The sequence below is a fragment of the Lagenorhynchus albirostris genome, chromosome 14, assembly GCF_949774975.1.
Source record: "Lagenorhynchus albirostris chromosome 14, mLagAlb1.1, whole genome shotgun sequence".
NCBI classification, from domain to species: Eukaryota; Metazoa; Chordata; class Mammalia; order Artiodactyla; family Delphinidae; genus Lagenorhynchus; species Lagenorhynchus albirostris.
In genome coordinates, this window is record NC_083108.1 from 52897382 (window position 1) to 52916246 (window position 18865).

Below are 18865 nucleotides of genomic sequence, written 5' to 3' on the forward strand. Positions count from 1 at the left end.
TGCTGAAGCAGATATAAGAACCCAGCTGTATTATAAGGTAGACATTGTAGAGATTTGCAAAAATGTAAAACAATATCACTCTTCTAAGTTTATTTGTTTAGTAAAATATAGTTCTCATAAAAATATAATGTAAATATATTATTCATTTTAACTTGTACTAAGTGTAGTTTATTTTAAAATAAATTCATAAATAAATATATTTTTTTGATTTCCTAGTTTAATTTTTAATATAGCAAATATAGAAATATGTAAAACCACATAAAAACTTTTGTGGGTTTTCAATACTTTTTAAGAGTGTAAAGAGGTATCTATATTAAACAAAACAGAAATGTTGATTCAACACATTCCTTCATTTTTTCGTTGAGGAAACTAAAAAAACACAGAGACGATGATCCACATTATCCAAATCACAGAATTAGTAGAAATGCTGAGACAAAAATCAAGGTTTTCTGAATTCTAATTATATTGGTCTCCTGAGGCTGTCCTAACAAAGTACCAAAAACTGGTGGCTTAAACAACAGAAATGCATTGTTGCACAATTTCAGAGACTATAAGTCTGAGATCAAGGTGCCAGCAGAGTGGGCTCCTTCAGAGGTCTGTGAGGGAGAATGCCTCTCTCCTAGCTTCTGATGGTTTGCTGTCAATCTTTGATGTTCCCTGGCTTTTAGATGCCTCATCCTGATTTCTGCCTTCATGTTCACACGATGTTCTCTCTGTGTGCATATCTGTGTCCAAATTTCCCCCTAGTCATATTGGATTGAGGATCCACCCTACTCCAGTCTGACCTCATCTTTACTAATGACATCTGCAATGACCCTATTTCCAAATAAGGTCACATTCTGGAGTGCTAGGGGTTAGGACTTCAGCAAATGAACTTTGGGGGACACCACTCAACCCATAATACAAGCCCAGTGTGTTCTTCCCCCAATCCTCCTATATATCAAGAAGTATTCTCTTTCCTAATTTCCTTTCTTTTCTCCCTACTGCATTCCAGTCTCACATTCTCTCAATATACCGACAGAAATACTCATATGAAATGCCTATAGGGAAAATTGATTCTCAGGAAAGCAACCATTATAATGGAAATAGAAGTTCAAAGTCAAGTTGGCTACAAAGAGGAGGTGCAACTTAAGATCAGCCTCAGATGATTTCAATAAACAGAGGTGAAGACAGGTAACATCTCAGGAAATTAAAGAGATGTCTCAGAAAGCTAACACATTTATGAACGAAGATCACAAAATGTTATCTCGTGCATTTACAGAATGTATTAAAACCTCACGTGTAAGGAAAATGTGATTTATCAAAAATTCTTGAGTAGCTAGAATGAAGTATGAATTCCAACCATGTCCCTTTTCTCTCCATTGACTATGATTTTGGGTATTGGTGAAATGTATTCTTCATCTGAAGTGATGGATTATACTGGTGGAAAAAGTGATGTGTCCTATTCCCAATTCTGATAGAACTTGGTCCTCATCTACATGACAGTCTATAAGCCTTGCTCTCCTCCCTTTATAACTGCCTTCTTCTCCTTTCCCCCAAATACCCAACAGCTGATCTACTGTGAAGTAAAGGAATCAGAGCAGTCCCCAAAAGATTGTGCAAAGTATTAAGAATATAGTAAATTCAAAAGACTTTATGGAATTGAAATCACTTAATAAGGCACACTATCAGTCTGAATTCTCCAGAGAAACAGAACCTATAGGAATAGGAAGTTTTAGAGATTTCTTATAAGGAACTAGCTCACATGATTATGGAGGCTGAGAGTCCCAAGACCTGCAGTTAACACGCTGGAGACCCAGGAGAGCTGATTGTATGGTTCCAAGTCCGAGTGCAAAGGCAGGAGATGCCTGATGTCCTGCAGGAAGACAGTCAAGCAGAGAGAGAATAAATTCGCCCTGACTCAGCCTTTCTGTTCTATCAAGGCCTTCAATGAATTGTTTGTGGTGCCCAACATTGAGGAGGGCAGTTTGCTTTATTGTCTACTGATTCAAATGTTAATCTAATTCAGAAGAGCCCCTCACAGACACACCCAGAATAATGTTTAAACAAATACCTGGGCATCCTCTGGCACAGTCAAGTTGACACATAAAATTAATTATGACAGGTGCATAATAGTCCAAAATGTTCTGTGCTGAGAGAGATTAAATTACTCATGCAGTTAATTACAGAGTTTTTAGCCAGAATACTGTATTAAAATCTCAATTTAGATTCTTCTCCCTTTATGTGGCCCTCTGCCAGTAGACACACACACACACACACACACACACACACACACACACAGAGGCAATTTTGAAAGACCTTTACTCAGCAACTTTTTGGACAGATAGCAGGGACAGTTTGAAATAATTTGGTGCTTTTTCTTCCTTTTGTAAAATACTGAGCACATTGAGGAGGCTAATTAGCTTGCCCAGGATGGGAGGAGAGAAGAAGACAGGAGGACAAGATGGGAGTGAGAGGGAAGGTGCCCTAGACCCTGAGCAGCACGCAGAGGTGGAAAGGCCTCAGCAGTGATGTAACTGGATACACAAACTGCTAGAAAACAGGATAAAATACATAATTTTTATATAAAAATAAATCTATAACATAATAATACAAATATATAAACCAACTATTTTCAGACACTTTACCACAGGTAACACAGGACTGTGTCCCCTAAAAGAAGAGAAAGAAATCGGCTGAGCCAGGAATAGCTTTCTGCCTGGAGGCATTTCCCAGCGGGAGCTCAAGCACAGGAGACCAAGCAGAGGGAGCTGTCGTCCTGAACTGAGGAAAGAGAGGTCAGTGGCTGTTCCGGTGGCTGAAGCACCTAGGCAGCTGCACAGGAAGAAAGCTCTAGAAATCATCATGAGGCTATTTAAATGTATGCTGTGCTTGCAACACTGAGGCCATGCTAGAAATGCCCTCCCAAGCTTAAAAGCAAGCCTTTAGACTTGAGGAAATGTGACAGAAACTAAAATAGATTTGGAGCTAGCAAAAAAAAAAAATTCCCAGTATTTCTTCTTTGATCTGTTATCGAGATGCCTATTTATAAGTTTCCAAACATATGGACTCTTTTGTTATCTTTGCCTTGTTGATCTCTAACTTAGTAACACTGTACTGAGATAACGTGGTTGGTATAATATTTGATTTACTGAAATATGTTGCAGCTTGCCCTATGGCTTAATATATTATCATTTTTGGCAAGTGATTAATGCGTGTTTGAGAAGAATGTAGACTCTCTAATTGTAGTCTGAACTACAGATATACATTTGCCAGTATATCTGGTTACCTTTAAGAATAAGAGATGCATACTTGGATTTTTTAATGTCAATAAAAATCAGTAACCTTACCCTTTCGGAATGGTCTCACCTTCAGCTGTGGGTAGCTTAAGTTGGAAACACAAGAGAAGAGCATATACTAGCTGGCAAGGTCACATGTCCACACCTGTGGCTACCTGGTCTCCCAAATGCTGCTGATGTTACTTCCAGTTGTATCTAGACCTCAGAAAACACGCAAAAAAGTCAAGAGAATTAGAAAGCCCTTCAACGGAGGGGAAGGTAGCTGTGACAAATAGACATTTCAATAGGGGGAAGAAAAAGCTATTAAGATAAACTGAAGATCAAAGTGTCTGAAAGTTTCCTTAATACTAAGTTGACTAAAATAGTTTAGAAGAGATAAAGATTTACATAAAGAAGCATAAATCTCCAAAGAGAATTGACTCAATTTTGCAATTCAGTGGCGGGCGTGCTAATATTTGGTGGATGACATTCAGAGGCGCAAAGGAAAGGCATTGTCCTGGGAGATGCCCTAACTTTCCTACAGTCCTGGGATCATCAGTGTAAAGAATGAGACTGTGAAGTAGTCCTGACAACAAGCTCCTTCTGCCGCTCAGGATTTAGACCACAGTCTAAGCCGCATTGTCCAATACAATAGCGGGGAGGCCACATGTGGCTATTTAATTTAAATTTTAACTTTAATAAAAATTAAATTTTCCTTTATTTCTTAAATTAAAAATGGAATAAAATTAAAAATTCATTTATTCCATCACATGAACCTACTTGAAGTGCTCAATGGCCACATACATATTAAAGAACACATCCTTCATCACAGAATGTTCTTCTGGACAGTACTGGCCTAGAGGGCACCTATGGTCTCCAGGGGGCTCTCTGTCTCAAGAGCAGGCTCAGCAGATTCTGGACAGGCAGGAGGGCATCAGAAACTCTGTGAACTGAGTGAAGTTTGAGGGGGACGGAAACGAGGAACGGGTCCAAGAGGATGCTGTTGTGTGAGAAGATGATTGCCTCAGGGAGAACTAGCTAAATTATGAGGGATGAAAACAAAGGAAAAGTAGAGACCTTGACAACTGAATGTCCCCCTGAGGGAAGATAAAGGAGTCAATGAGGAAAAAAGTATTCCTTTTTCCACCACTGGAGCCCCATTGGGCTATGTGGTTAATCCCTAGCACAAAAGAGGTTATCAGACAATGTCAACAGACAGAGGGTGAAGGGAGAGAGGGGTATGGAGAACCTTGCTTTTATACGTTCAGAGGGTTAACTGTTCATGACTTAGGGGGGATTGGAAGATGATTAAGCTTTTGGCACAGAAGACTCATCTTTAAAATTTTTAATTTATCTTATGAAGCAGCTATTTGGGGATTATGGCAATTGACATGATGGTCTAAGGTAGAAACTAAAATGTAAAATGAGAACTGTCATTTACATATTCTTTCATGATAGTTAAGTACATTAAGGAAAATTATGACAGGTATTGCTGGCAAAAGCATGCTGGTGGTTTTTGCAGTTTCCACACAAAAATGAAATTATGCTTTCAATAATGTTTTTCTGGTTATTGCTTTCTCTCTTTCTGAGATTCCAATTTGGTTCAGATGAATTTAAGAATATCCCACCAGTTGGGATTGACATATACAACTACTATGTATAAAGGAGATAACTAATAAGGACTTACTGTATAGCACAGGGGACTCTACTCAATACTTTGTAATGGCCTATGAGGGAAAAGAATCTAAAAAAAAAAAGTGGATATATGTATAACTGATTGACTCTGCTGTACACCTGAAACTAACACAACATTGTAAATCAACTATACTCCAATAAAATTTTTTTTTAAAGATTAAAAAAGAATATCCCACCAAATAAGAAGACTTGAAGAGTTCTGTGCTTTGTTTTCAGTTAAGAGCAGTGGGCATGATCCAAGGTCCTGAAGAGCAAAACGAGCTTCGACTTTTGGCAAAACCGTCAGGAAACGCTTTCTACCAAGACCCATTCCTGCCTCTCCTGAGCAGTGAATCTTGTCTGATCCTTCCTGCAGAGCTGCTTTAGATATCCTAGATTTTCCCTTTTTGTGACTATTTGTGATAATTTTTGAAATCTCAGATATTTATGATAAATGCATCCAGAAGTTCCTTTTGATTCCCCAAGATTTGAGTGTATCACCTCTTAAGGGATATATATATATATATATATATATATATATATATTTATCACAGGGAAAATGTACAGTGCATTCTGATAATGTGTTTCATCCTTCACAATTTATCCATTTGGAAACCTCTATTGGGCAAAATCGCATAAACAAGGTTATATATGAAGAATATAAACTCAAAGAAATATTAAAGTTTTCTATAAAGATGAGATGTTGTGATTGATACCTTCTGTGGGGATTTTTCTGGATAAACTGACATGACTTTGTTATCAGAATTGATTTCCATTTAGGAGGACATGCGCTTTGGCCTGATGACTTGCTATATATGAATCATCATTCCATTACCTGCAGGAAAAAAAAAATGCTAGTTTCTTGTTCAGCTTAAGAGAATAAGAACTTAATTTATTGCTAAATTCTTAAGAACAAAAGTAGTTTTGTATTGCAAGTTTTATTGTCAAAGACTGCCTTTCTCTTTCCCTTCTATTTTTTATGCTCTTCATGTTCAAGACAATACAATTGACAGTTAATCAAGGGGCTTAAGAGCTGGATGCCCCCTAGGGTGCCTGGGGCACCTGGCAAACATCTTTCTTGGTACCCTTGTCTACATGCATAATTTGAGTCACCCCAAATCTAGAAGCCAGAACCATTCTGGTGGCCCAGTCTCATATGCCCCAGGAAATAAACATTGTCCTGCCTAGTGGGAGAGACACATTTGCCTGGGAGCCCTTCTGGAAATGGGAAGACCAAAATAATGCCATAAATGCAGAGCTAAGAGCTGCTCAGGGTATCTAGTGGACCCCATGCCTGGGATAGAAGGTAAGAGAGAAAGAAAGAGCCACAAGGGAGAAACCAGAACTACAGGCTCCCATGGATTCTGGACCAGGCTCAGGTAGCCCTTCTTAAACAGCACTGCCACCCAGCAGTTTCCAGGCACCCAAAGTGGACTTCAGGCAATTTCCAAATGTTATATTAAAAATAATAATATATTTGATATCTGTCATAAATGTACATGACAGATGATGTATCAATGAGAATATTTAAATAGGAACAATGAGAAAATATAATAGAAATCTACAGAAATATTATGTAAAATGAAAATATTCAGTTACATCTGTCAGAAGAGATTGAGTAACCAAAATATAAGGATTTTGAGAGACAAACATAATAAATAATATATATCAACCTAGGTATACCAATGATATATATCAACCTATGTATACTAATAAGAAAAATTAACTTCTTTTCAATTATTGTGAAAATTTAAGAAATTGATCTGATATCACAAACACATGGACAAGCTCCAAAAAGTAGAATAGTACATAATGTATTCTCTGACAACAGAACAATAAACTAGATGTTATCAAAAGGAAGTAGGAAGATAAAGGAAGGACTAATTTAATTACTTAAAAGGGTAAATGTAATTATTAAAAAATCTTGAGTAAAATAGAAAATCAAAATAGAAAGTACAGAATAATTTTAACATACTGGTAACAAAACAGGTTATATTAAAATATCTAGAAGTTTCACTTCTGATTATGGTTAAGATCCTACTGGAAAGACCTTTCAAATAACAGCTACTAAGTCCTGGTCATTATAAAAAGATAGCTTCCTCATCACACAGAAGAGTTAAATGGATCGCGGACAATTCTGGTAAGGAGTACATAAATAAAGGAGAGAAGTTCCATGTTGTGCATTCACAACTTTTTTTTCCAGGCATGTGGGCTAATGAGAGCATTGGTGGAAAAATACTGTCATTCTTGACTGGGGTTCCAGAAGAATAAATCCAGGAAAACAAGGGCATTCGAGAAAGAGTAACCCCCAAAGGGAAAGAGCCAGACTGTGGTCACCAAATTTGATCTACCTAAATCTGTGAGTGACCCCAGAATAATAAACGTCCAGAGTGAACTCAAAGCCACCAGCTAACAACAGATCTAAACTCAGATCAGAGCTGCTATCTGAAAAGCAGAGCTTACAGTTTAAGTCTAATCAATATAATTGCCTGATAAGTCAAATGAAATAGCATTCATCACAGAAAAATAACAGAATCCAGTGCCCTCGTAACTTAAGTATCATAATATCCAACATGCAATTCAAGATTAGTTGACAGCTGACAAATCAATAAAATGATATACAGAAAATAAAAATCAATGGTCTGAGTGAATCATATATTGGAATTAACAGGATTTTAAAATAGCTACTATAACCATTCCCAAAGATGTAAAAAATATAAAGGCTTGTGATGAATCAAAAGATATAAAATATCTTTAGTTAAATAAAAATTTTTTAAAAGACAAAATGGAAAGTCTAAAAATGAAAAATACGTTTGAAATAAAATATTCACTAGAGAGACTTAGCAGATTAGAGATAGCAGAATCCATAATTTGACCAACATCTCTCCTTCTTAATTCTATCTTGGCAGATTTTTCTTTGCTTTTTTCTTTCTTCTTTTACTTTTTTTTCCTTTTTTTTTTTGTACAGGGTTGGAATCAGGAAATTGTGGATGAGAACATATTTAATTTACTAAATTAGAAATTTGGCATGTGGAGGTAAAAGCATAACAAAAAATTACACTTGATCAAAAAAAAAGGAAGGAAAAGGTGGTTATCACCAAGAATCAGGTGAAACAGCCAATCTCCTGCATTGCATACTTTAAAGCTCTTTTTAAAAAATTTACTTACTTATTTATTTATGGCTGTGTTGGGTCTTCATTGCTGCAAGGGGGCTTTCTCTAGTTGCGGTGAGCGGGGGCTACTCTTTGTTGCAGTGCGCAGCCTTCTCATTGTGGTGGCTTCTCTTGTTGTGGAGCACGGGCTCTAGGTGTGCAGGCTTCAGTAGTTGTGGCTCATGGGCTCTAGAGGTTATATATGAAGAATATAAACTCAAAGAAAGATTAAAGTTTTCTATAAAGATGAGATGTTGTGATTGATACCTTCTAAGGGGATCTTTCTGGATAAACTGACATGACTTTGTTATCAGAATTGATTTCCATTTAGGAGGACATGTGCTTTGGCCTGATGACTTGCTATATATGAATCATCATTCCACTACCTGCAGGAAAAAAAAAATGCTAGATTTCTTGTTCAGCTTAAGAGAATAAGAACTTAATTTATTGCTAAATTCTTAAGAACTGGGACCAGGGCTTGAACCCGTGTCCCTGCATTGGCAGGATGATTCTTAACCATTGCACCACCAGGGAAGTCCCGCATTGCATTTGTTAAAAATCACTTCTTATTAAGCAGAGACATTGGAGGTAAGGTGGTAGAGCTAAGAAAAAATGTCAGTAGCCCCACAGTTTTCTTTCCGTTTCTCAATTCATTATCTCAAGCCTCTTGCAAATTAGACTTTATAATGTCTCTCTGTGATCGAAAATCCAACTGTATTTAGCCAAGGTAAAGGCAGCAAAATTTGATTTTTTACTACAGAATATTATAACAAATCCTGTTCCATTATACTTTATGAAATCTGCTTTATAGAAACCTCTACCAGAAATTTAAATGTTTCTAGTCTCATACATAATTTCTTTCTCTCAACATTATTCTCAGGTAAAAATGGATGCAAGTATAAGTCACAATGACATCCGTAAAAAATGTCTCCTGCTCATTCCTATGAAAGATCAGCCTTTGGTAGCTTCCATCTTAGAGACAGATTCAACAGTTTACTTTTATAGGCGCTGCAAATTGCAGTGGTAACATTTTTCAATTTATTTTATTTGTTTGTCCTTAATAGATGTTGCTTTTATTTTTTATTTGTACCTGTGGTCTGACATTTCCTCTGCATCCATTTCCAGAACTTCTGAACCACAAAGCAATCCATGAGCTGATCCCAATCAAGTTGCTGACCACATCTACCTGCAATCAATGATAGTTTCATGTCACTTGAATTCTACAGAAGCAAAAACAAACAAACAAAAACAACCAAAATTTGTTAGGTCAAGAAATTCTGAAGTTGGTATTAGCTATTTCTGAAAATTCATTTTCCTACGGGCTTTGACTCCAAGCTCTCTGTGGAGACAGGCAAAATGTCATGCCGGCAAAGTCTGTTTTGTACTAGTCTCTACTTCCTAATTCTGTGTCTCTCTCATCTAGTGGTGCCTCCTGGCCTCACCTGCTCATCACCGATTCTAGTTCTGCCTTAGAAGGTTTAAAAATTTTTGATTGTAGACATTTTCCACATTTAGTTGGAAATAATGAAGAAACTTCGTACAAATATGTTGCATACAATCTAAAAGAGAGTAAAACTTTCAACCACAGATCCAGCTCCAAATGGATAATTTTGGGTATCAAATTGACTGATTGTCTCTTGGTTCCCCTGATATCAATCTGGCAGTGCAACTGAACTGTGGGTTATGCTGCCACACTTTTGTGGATTCTAGGAGAAGACACGGGTTTCCTGAGTCAGAGATGAAGTAACTTTTATTATTCAGTAGCAAGAGTAACATGATTTTTTCCACCAATTTTGCAAGTTCCAATTTCTCCCAGGGTACGCGAGGGACACTAGGTGGCATCTGCACACACAGTGGGTTGTGCTATAAGAAAGAAATCCGGAGCTTAGGTAAACCAAATTTTTATAGTAGTAAGAGGAAGACATTGTCATTAACTCGATTGCATTAGACAGTAAGCATGCCTACCCATTGCTCCAGAGGGAGAGACACTACTTCTGATTTCTAGGGCTATTAGCTAAACATCCTTGAAAAAATAATCCATAATTAAAGGCAGTTAGTGCCTTGCTCATAAACCGGGTAGAAACAAGAGAGATCTGTGGATAATTATCTTCCAACAAATACTTAGCGGCTTTTATTTTACAAAACCTTTTTTAATTTTTGACAAAATACCATCAAAATAAATCCATAAAAATTTTGAACACATTCAGGTTTCAGGCTATTTTTTAAGTCATTGAAATTTAGAAGGTTTGAGAGAAGAGTAGTTTGCTTGGCATACATAATGGGATTGTTTCCAAATAATACCAAGTTCTCTTGTCAAGTCCATCAGAGAGTCAGTGACTTCAGTGAGACAGGAAAATGTAGAAATACCTGCTGATAAGTCAACTTGGTTAAAGTTAGCAGGGAAGACCCACATGTAATAGATGCCATTGTTCTCTGAGAGAAGAGACCTTTCAAATCACGATAATGGGAAATGGGACCTGAAAGACAGCAATACCAAATCCTAACTGGTATTAGGTATCCAATCAAAATTGATCCTAAAACCATGGGACATATTTTCCTGCAAAAATATATAATGTTTAGTGTTTCAACTCTCCAACAGAACAGGAAGTATATTACATAATTTCAGTAGCACTGAAGTATTAAGAAAAGTGACTATGTACATTCATAACAAAAGGCCCAAATTAAAGCTTTTTTATAAGAAAACATTTGGGTAAAATTGATTTTCAGCATTATCTGTAAATTGCAAGAAAACTAGCTTGCAGTGGGGAGGATAAAAAGATAACTAAATGGGCAAATACTTAGCTTTGTTTTTCAAATACCTGAAAAGTTGAGTTTTTCTATTTTATATGAAAGTGTGTCTTTAAAATGTGGAGCCTAATTAGCAAGCAATAAAACTGTCTTGCCAAGTGGTTCTAAAGGTCTAGCTCATTAATAATATAAGAAGAATCTTCATTAAGCTAGAAGACATTGCTACTTTAAATATATTACACATGATCTTATAATTTTGGGTTTTATAGTTTTAATTGAATGTTTGCACCACTTATAATGTCACAGGCTTTATGATTTCACTTAACAATTGCCATCTGAAACTTTTCACATTATCCTGTAAGTCTTAACAAAATGTGTGTGTGTGTGTGTGTGTGTGTGTGTGTGTGTGTGTGTGTGTGTGTGTGTTTTCACCTAGGTTTCCTTTTTAAATAAAAAGATTAGGCTTTTAGACAGGCACAACAAAAACATTATTTTCTGGTTTTAATTTTCCTGCAATGACATTAATTATTTATTCCACAGTTACTGAACACCGGATATATATAAAATATCGTGTTTATCACTGGCATACTTAGATAAATATGTCACAATCTTGCACTAGTGAAATTTACAAGCAAGTAGTTGATTCAGATATGCAAACAATATTTTCCTAAGAACGATTTTTCCTAGCTTGAGCTACATAACTCCGAAATACTTTTTTATCAGATAATTTTCATTTTTAGAGCTAAATGGGTCTTTCAAACTCATTTAATATAACTCCTTCAGCTTTTAAATAAGAATGAAGAAGTCCAGGAAGATTGTTATTTGTCCAAGTGTCCCTGTAACCCTGGAATTAGAAATAAATCTCCAAATTCAAGTCTAAAGCTTTTTCTGTTGGTGAAAATATCTGAAGCACAGTACTTATGGTAGATCACCAAACCTTGAAATATTTGTGGTAAGTAGCAAAGACACCTCCTAAGAATGATTTTCTCATTTTTATATAAAATATAATTTTAAATAAATATGAACAAATTTGATATTATTAAAAATTATGGTTTGTTAATAACATTTTATTTTTAAATTATCATTTGTTATAGTTACCAGTTTGCCAAACTACTTTAAAATAATTTTAATTAATTTACGCTCTGTAGAGTTCAACTTAATTATACATATTTATACTTACTGTATACTTATTTATATTTATATATTATACTTATTTATCAGTATACATATTTATACTTATTCCTGTTTTGTACTCCCCTGAAAAATTATTAAAGGATACATACTTGAAAAGTACTTCAGACATTTAGATGAGGGGAAAAAATTCATGAAACTCAAATTTGCTTACATTTGTATCAATAATTATTAAAAGATTTAGCCTAATGCACACAAGTTAAGGGTATGTTACCTGCCTAAAAGACATCAGTGCTTTAAAAAAGGGCCAATGTCATGTCAAATACACCTTCTGTCTGCTCTATGTATCAAACACTACTACTAAATAATAGCTTTTTTGTCTCTATGGTCCTTATGAATAGAACATGTATATTGAGAGTTTCTGTATTTTTGCTTTCATCTCTAGCTGTAAGAGGCACAGAATGTCTCCCCATTACCAAGGGAAATGTCAGAAGCCAAAATATACTTGATCAGTATAAAACGGCTACCAGTCTAGGCCATTAAGGCCCCCAAAAGTCCACATATAATAGTACGTTTGACTGTGTACTTTGAGATTTCATATACTTATATTGATATTCATATAATTATATCAACTATATATTACATATGTTTAAATATGCACATACATAACATTATTAATTATAATTATCAATTATATTATCAATTGATCAAATATATATCAATACATAATTGATCAAATATGTATTAATTATATATAAATACATATACACCTATACACACATATATGTAGTCAGTATTTACTTGAAATATTTACATCTAGGTCCAAAGAGAACTCTAGCAGAGAATATCTGAATTTAGCTTGCAAAGGAGTGGTTTAATTATTCTTTTGGTTGCTAAAATGGATCAGAGACCAATTCCAATGTGCGTGGGGGGTGGCTTTCCCCCCACACCACCAAGAAATGCTTAGGACACCAGCTGGGTTTCCTACAATTCAACACAGTGTTGACACTATCTACCAGGAAATAGCATCTGTTCCACAGGTTACGGGCTCAGTCTCACAAGATCACCCTCTACCTCAGGGGCCAATCGCAAGCCTAAGTTAACACCTGTGCATCTGACCAATCGGCTATACACTGAAGGTTGCAAGGATCCCCCTCCTTGGATTTCAGATGCTAGTTTCAAGTCCAGGCTGTAAACTGTACTTCTGACTAACTGGCTCTAAAACAGAGGTTCCCATGACCTCCTCCCCCTTTGGATTCATTTAATTAGCTAAAGCAACTCAAACTCAAGGACACATTTACTTACAGTTACTAGTTTATAATAAAAGGATATGATAAAGGACACAGATGAACATCCAGATGGAAGACACATGTAGGGCAAGGTATGCGGGGAGGCGTGTGGAGCTTCCCTGTCTTGCCAGGGCTCGTCACTCTCCTGGCATCTCCATGAGTTCACCAACACAGAATCTCTGAACCCTATCCTTTTGGGTTTTCATGGAGGCTTTATTACACAGTCATGACTAACTAAATCATTGGCCATTGGTGACTGACTGCACCTCAGCCCCTCTCCCCCTCCCAGAGGTTATGTGCAGGGGCGGGGGGGGGGGGGGGGGCGGGGGATTCTGAAAGTTCCAGCTGTCTGATTACAGGGTTGGTTCCCCCGGCAACAAGGCAGCATTCGTTACCTGAGGGCTTTCCAAAAGTCACCTCATTAACAACATAAGATACCTTTATGGCTCCCATAAAGGAGATTACAAGGTTTTAGAGCTCTATGCTCTAAAATAGAATGGGGTCAAAGTCCAAGTATAAATTTTTCTTGTTATAAATCACAACATCCCAGTCCCAAAGTACAGTCTAGCACCAATTATATGAAAAATTCTTTCCAGGATAAAAAATTATATGCCAATCAGAGGATTAAGATTTTGGAACTAATGTTGTTTCCTCTGTCACCTGACCTGAACAACATGCTGAAAACAATACAGAGCAGTGATGATTCAGATGGAGGCATTTCCTAGGCTTGGACAGCAAGCTGGATGGCATCTGACATCAGTAACGTATTGATCCCACAGGAAATACACTGTTATAGTCAATATCATAAACTGAAGGTTTAAATGCTTACATTCTCTACTCAGCCAGCAACTACTGTGTACCTATGTGCTAGGCACATTTCATTTGTCATGAGTGTAGGCATTATTTACCTAATTTTGAGTATAAATAAATTGACATTGACCCCAGAGTGGTTCAGTGAATTGCTTAAGGAGACAAAGCGAGTCACAAAAAGAAGTTCTTTCTAGACATAAAATTTAATGTCTTTCCCTACGTTTGTTTGCCCAGGTAATTTGAGGTAGTAACACATTCCCTTGGCACTTTCTCTGCTATGATATAAACCCCTTAATCAGCAGCAATACTCTATGGAACACTCGGATGGTGGCCAGGGCCTTCAGTGAGCACATGGATGTGGTGCTAGCAGAAGCATTGTGGCAGGGAAGACAGATCCACCTGCAGGATACGTTGTCTCTCCCAGTGAGGATGAATCAGTGTAATCAATCACCCACCAGGTGGCTGGCTGGTACCCCTGGGAACAGTGCCATATTAGGGGCTCAATAGCATTTACTGTTAGCAAGTTAGACACTCATCAGTAGTGGTAGCCAGGTCAGGTAAAGGAAAAGGAAGACTGTGCTGTAGATCTCATGCATCACTGCCACCGTGACACATCATTCATGAGCCTATTATGCAAACATTGGGTGGGCTGATGAAAGTGGTTGACTGACATCCTCAGAGTGCTTCATTTTGTCCTTTTAATTATTAACAGCCTCCTTAAGATACCCTTTTTTGGTATTCACATGAGGCACAAATATCTTCATACTGTGCCAACTCCAAGTGACCCATCTATCTACCTGCTTCTCCCCCAGACTTCCTTTTTACCCATCTTACAATCCTGTTCCTTCCAAGTCCCCGACCATCCAGTGCAAAAGGAAAATCAAAATGCTAAGAGAGTGCTCTGAAATGGAGCCTTGAGACCACTGAGGAAGTGGGACTTATGCACATCTCAGCAGGATGGAATCTGACCTTCTGATCACTTATCTTCTTATGGCAGGCAGCCAGAACATCTGCACAATGTTCCAGAAACTCAAGACACTCATCGGACCCTTATACTAAGATAACTCAAGGTAGCTTATCTGCTTATCAGACCCTTACCCCAAAACAACACGGGACAGCCATCTCTTAAGGACAAATATTTCCTTTCTTGTGTCAGAGTAGAGCCTCATGGTTTTTGAAATTTATAAGCCCTGACTCTATCTCTTCCCTGGAACACGTTTTCAGTTTTACCTGGATCTGTGTCTCCCAAATTGCAATTCTTAAGACTCCAAATAAATTATTTTCTTACTTGCAGCCTTCTGTACTGTTTGTTTGTTTTTTTTTTTGCTTTGGTTGACATCAGTCAAAGTCTTAGCAACTTCCCTCAAAACATTGTAGATATATATTCTGGAAACTCACTCCAGATAATCTAACCAAATTTTGGCCAATGGGAAAATGTTTCCTTTACTGCTATCCTTCAGCATCATGTCTGAGTTGAGCTATAATGCTGTAGTCACCCACTTTCAGTTGGTACCAGCATTTCTTGCAGACCTACTTATTTTCAAACTATACCGAGTTTTTTCTTCTTCTGTTACCTGGTCATAAGCTACTTCCTATGACAGACTGAGAGAGAGGAGGCAATGTAACAGGAATGGTACTGAAGGAGTCTGAGGCACCCATCGCATAATGTAGTTCTGAGTTCATTGCCTTTCATACAGCCTTTCCAGTTGGTGATAAATTGCTACTGCTTATACCCACCTGTATGGCTTACTGAGTAAGATAACATCCAGTTCATGACAGAAAACTTACGCTGCATGGGCAACTGCATGGTGTTCCACAGTTAAGCATTCACTCTCTAACAACGCCCAGTAGCGAACACGGTAGCTTTCACCAAGCCCTGTAGCAAACACAGCACAAGGCCCAAATATAAGGAATTTGTGTATTATCTGTGCACACAGAACAAATACCAGGAATTTAAAACAGTAATATTAAATACATTTAATGATTTATAGGAATAGGCATAATAGGAAAAGCATCATGAATAATTCCACTCTTATACAGTTTTCCCCAAATTGATCTATAGATTTCACACAATTCCAATCGAAACTTCATGAAGCTTTTCATAGAGATTAACAAGCTAATTCTAAAATTTAAATTGAAATGCAAAGAACATAAAATAGGTAAATAAACTTTGAAAAAGAGGAACAAAGTTAGATCCTGACTTCAAAATTTAATTTAAAATTATAGCAATCAATACTGTACAGTATTGCTATGAAGATAAGTATCTAAATCAATGAACACTCTAAAGAAACTAGAAATTGTGCATTGGGAAATGATAGTCCTTGTACCACACAGTCCCTGAATAACACATGATCCATATAGAAAAAAATAATTAAACTTGACTCTTATCTTACACTGTATAAGAAAATTAAATCACAATGCATTATACATACATTAAACATACAAGCTAAAACTCCAAAACTTTTAGAATACCTAGGAGAAAATACTTCAGTCTTGGAGCAAGCAAAGATTCCTTAGCTAGGTAACAAGAAGCAAAACCTTCAAAATAATTGGGAACATGAACTGAATCTAAATTTTAAAAAATTTGCTCTTTGAAAGTACATCGATAAAAAAAATAAAAATGCAAGTAAAGATACGAACGTCCTGTGTATGCTTGTGTATTCTGCACTCTTTATTAGATTAACAGAAAACAAACATAGAATAAATAAAATTACCAAAGCAAAATGTCAATTCTATAAAAAGACCAAAAAAAAAAAAAGAAAAAGAAAAAAAATTGACAAATCTCTGGCAAGTCTTGAAAGAGGGAGAAAGAGAGAGAGAAAAGGCAGAACAATAAAAAATTATTAAGATATAAGAGGAATATAACTGAGACATCACATTAAAGACATTAGAGTACAATTTTTTTGAATTTTATTTACTTTGCTTTTTATACAGCAGGTTCTTATCAGTTATCTATTTATACATATTAGTGTATATATGTCAATCCCAATCTCTTTATTGATAGTCATTTAAGAGAACCTAAATGGAGAGCTATACCATGTTTACAGACTGAGAGTCTCAGCATAATAAAGATGTCAACTCTCCCCAAATTGATCTACAGTTTCAATGCCATTCCAGTAAAATCTCAACAGATCTCAACAGGTTGTTTATGAAGTCTGGAAAGCTGATTTTTAAATTGATATGGTAGAGCAAAGGGCCTAATTTTTTTTTAAAGTTTGTTAAATAACAAGGTAGTGAGAATTGTCTTAACAGATCTCAACATAATGCTGTGCCATACGCTATGATAACTAAGACAGTGTGGTGTTAATACAAGCATAGATATGCATAAACAATGGGATAAAACAAAGATCCAAGAAACAGACTTACCCATAGTCAGTGGAATGTGCTTTATCACAGAGCTGGAATTTCAGATCTTTGGGGAAAGATCTATTTTTCAATAAATGGAGCAGCAATTAGGAATCTACCTATAGAGAAATATGAAATTAGACTCCTACCTCTCAAAATAGATAAAATTTAATTCTAGTGTAATGAAGATCTAAATATGAAAGGCAAAATTATAAAATATTATAATAGAAGAAAAAATGCTATGACCTTGGGAAAGAAATGGATTTCTTAAACAGGACACCATAGCATATATTGAGGAGGTCACAAAATGTTGAAGTTATAGCATTAGAAGGATCTTCCACGTGGACTTTAAAATATCCCAGGATATATGGAGGACATGGAGTAGAGAAAAAGAGAACAGTGGTTAGAAGAAGGAAGACAAAGAAGCAAAGGCCAAAAGCCTCTATGATTTATGAAAGTAGCCATTAAATCAGAAGACGACAAAAACAGTGCAAGATGGAAGTATGGCGCATGGCATGGGCCTCATAAGAGGATAAGATTTTGCACACAGAAGAACGTATAGAACCTAAGAGCAACGATGGAGTGCTAGGAGAATGGCTGCCTCTTGGTGGTACATAGAGTATGGGGAGAAATAATAAACCAGAACTCAGGAGTGCTGGCTCCCTAGGAGATTGTACCTTGGGGGAGCATTGGATTTCCTTTCTGCCAAAGGGTTAAAGGGACAGAGGAGGACTAAGAAAATAAGTGTATTTATTTATAATGGTTTTCTCATCACAGAGGCCATAGTAAAATAGAAATATAAATGGGAAGAAGATAGCAATGGAGTAAGTACATAGTATAAAGACAACTATAGGGACTTCCCTGGCAGTCCAGTTGTTAAGACTCCATGCTTCCACTGCAGGGGGCATAAGTTGGATCCCTGGTTGGGGAACTAAGATCCCACATGCCATGCAGTGCTACCAAAAATAAAATGTTTTTTTTTTTTAATTTGTAGAAAAAATAAAGACAACTATAACTGAATTCATTGCAGAACTTAAATAATAATAATTATTGCTAGCATAACATGACAAGATGAGAAGCACTGCAGAGTTAACTGACCCAGTTCATAGTCCCAGGAAAATCCCATGTGTTGTGTGAAGTATAACAAGGTCAACAGTGGGAGCACTTGTTTAGATGTTCCCAAAAAGGGTAGCCACTATGGACACTGAAACAACAGGAAAACTGGGCTCTGAAGAGGACTCAGCTCAAAAGAGGGAAGAGGTGTGCATGAAGGCAGAGTATTGCCCTGTCAGATGCATACATCTGGCATCTCAAATTTTTCACCACTCTGTGCATGTTCACAAATGACCATGAAAGTGTTGCAGTATTTATTTTAGGTTACAAATAAATTTTAGCCAGTAAATGAATTATCAACTATGAAATTTATGGAATATTTCCACAAACAGTGAGGATAGACTGC

The 18865-nt window shown here is 36.5% G+C and overlaps 1 long non-coding RNA gene across 1 annotated transcript; it reads right to left on the reverse strand.

The window, feature by feature from the left end:
- Nucleotides 1–9242: 9242 nt before the first annotated feature.
- Nucleotides 9243–17526, reverse strand: LOC132504288 (uncharacterized). Its single transcript, XR_009534824.1, has 3 exons — nt 17428–17526; nt 15850–15937; nt 9243–9269 (listed from the first exon to the last, which is right to left on the reverse strand). It is a non-coding gene; the product is annotated as an uncharacterized LOC132504288 (long non-coding RNA).
- Nucleotides 17527–18865: the final 1339 nt, after the last annotated feature.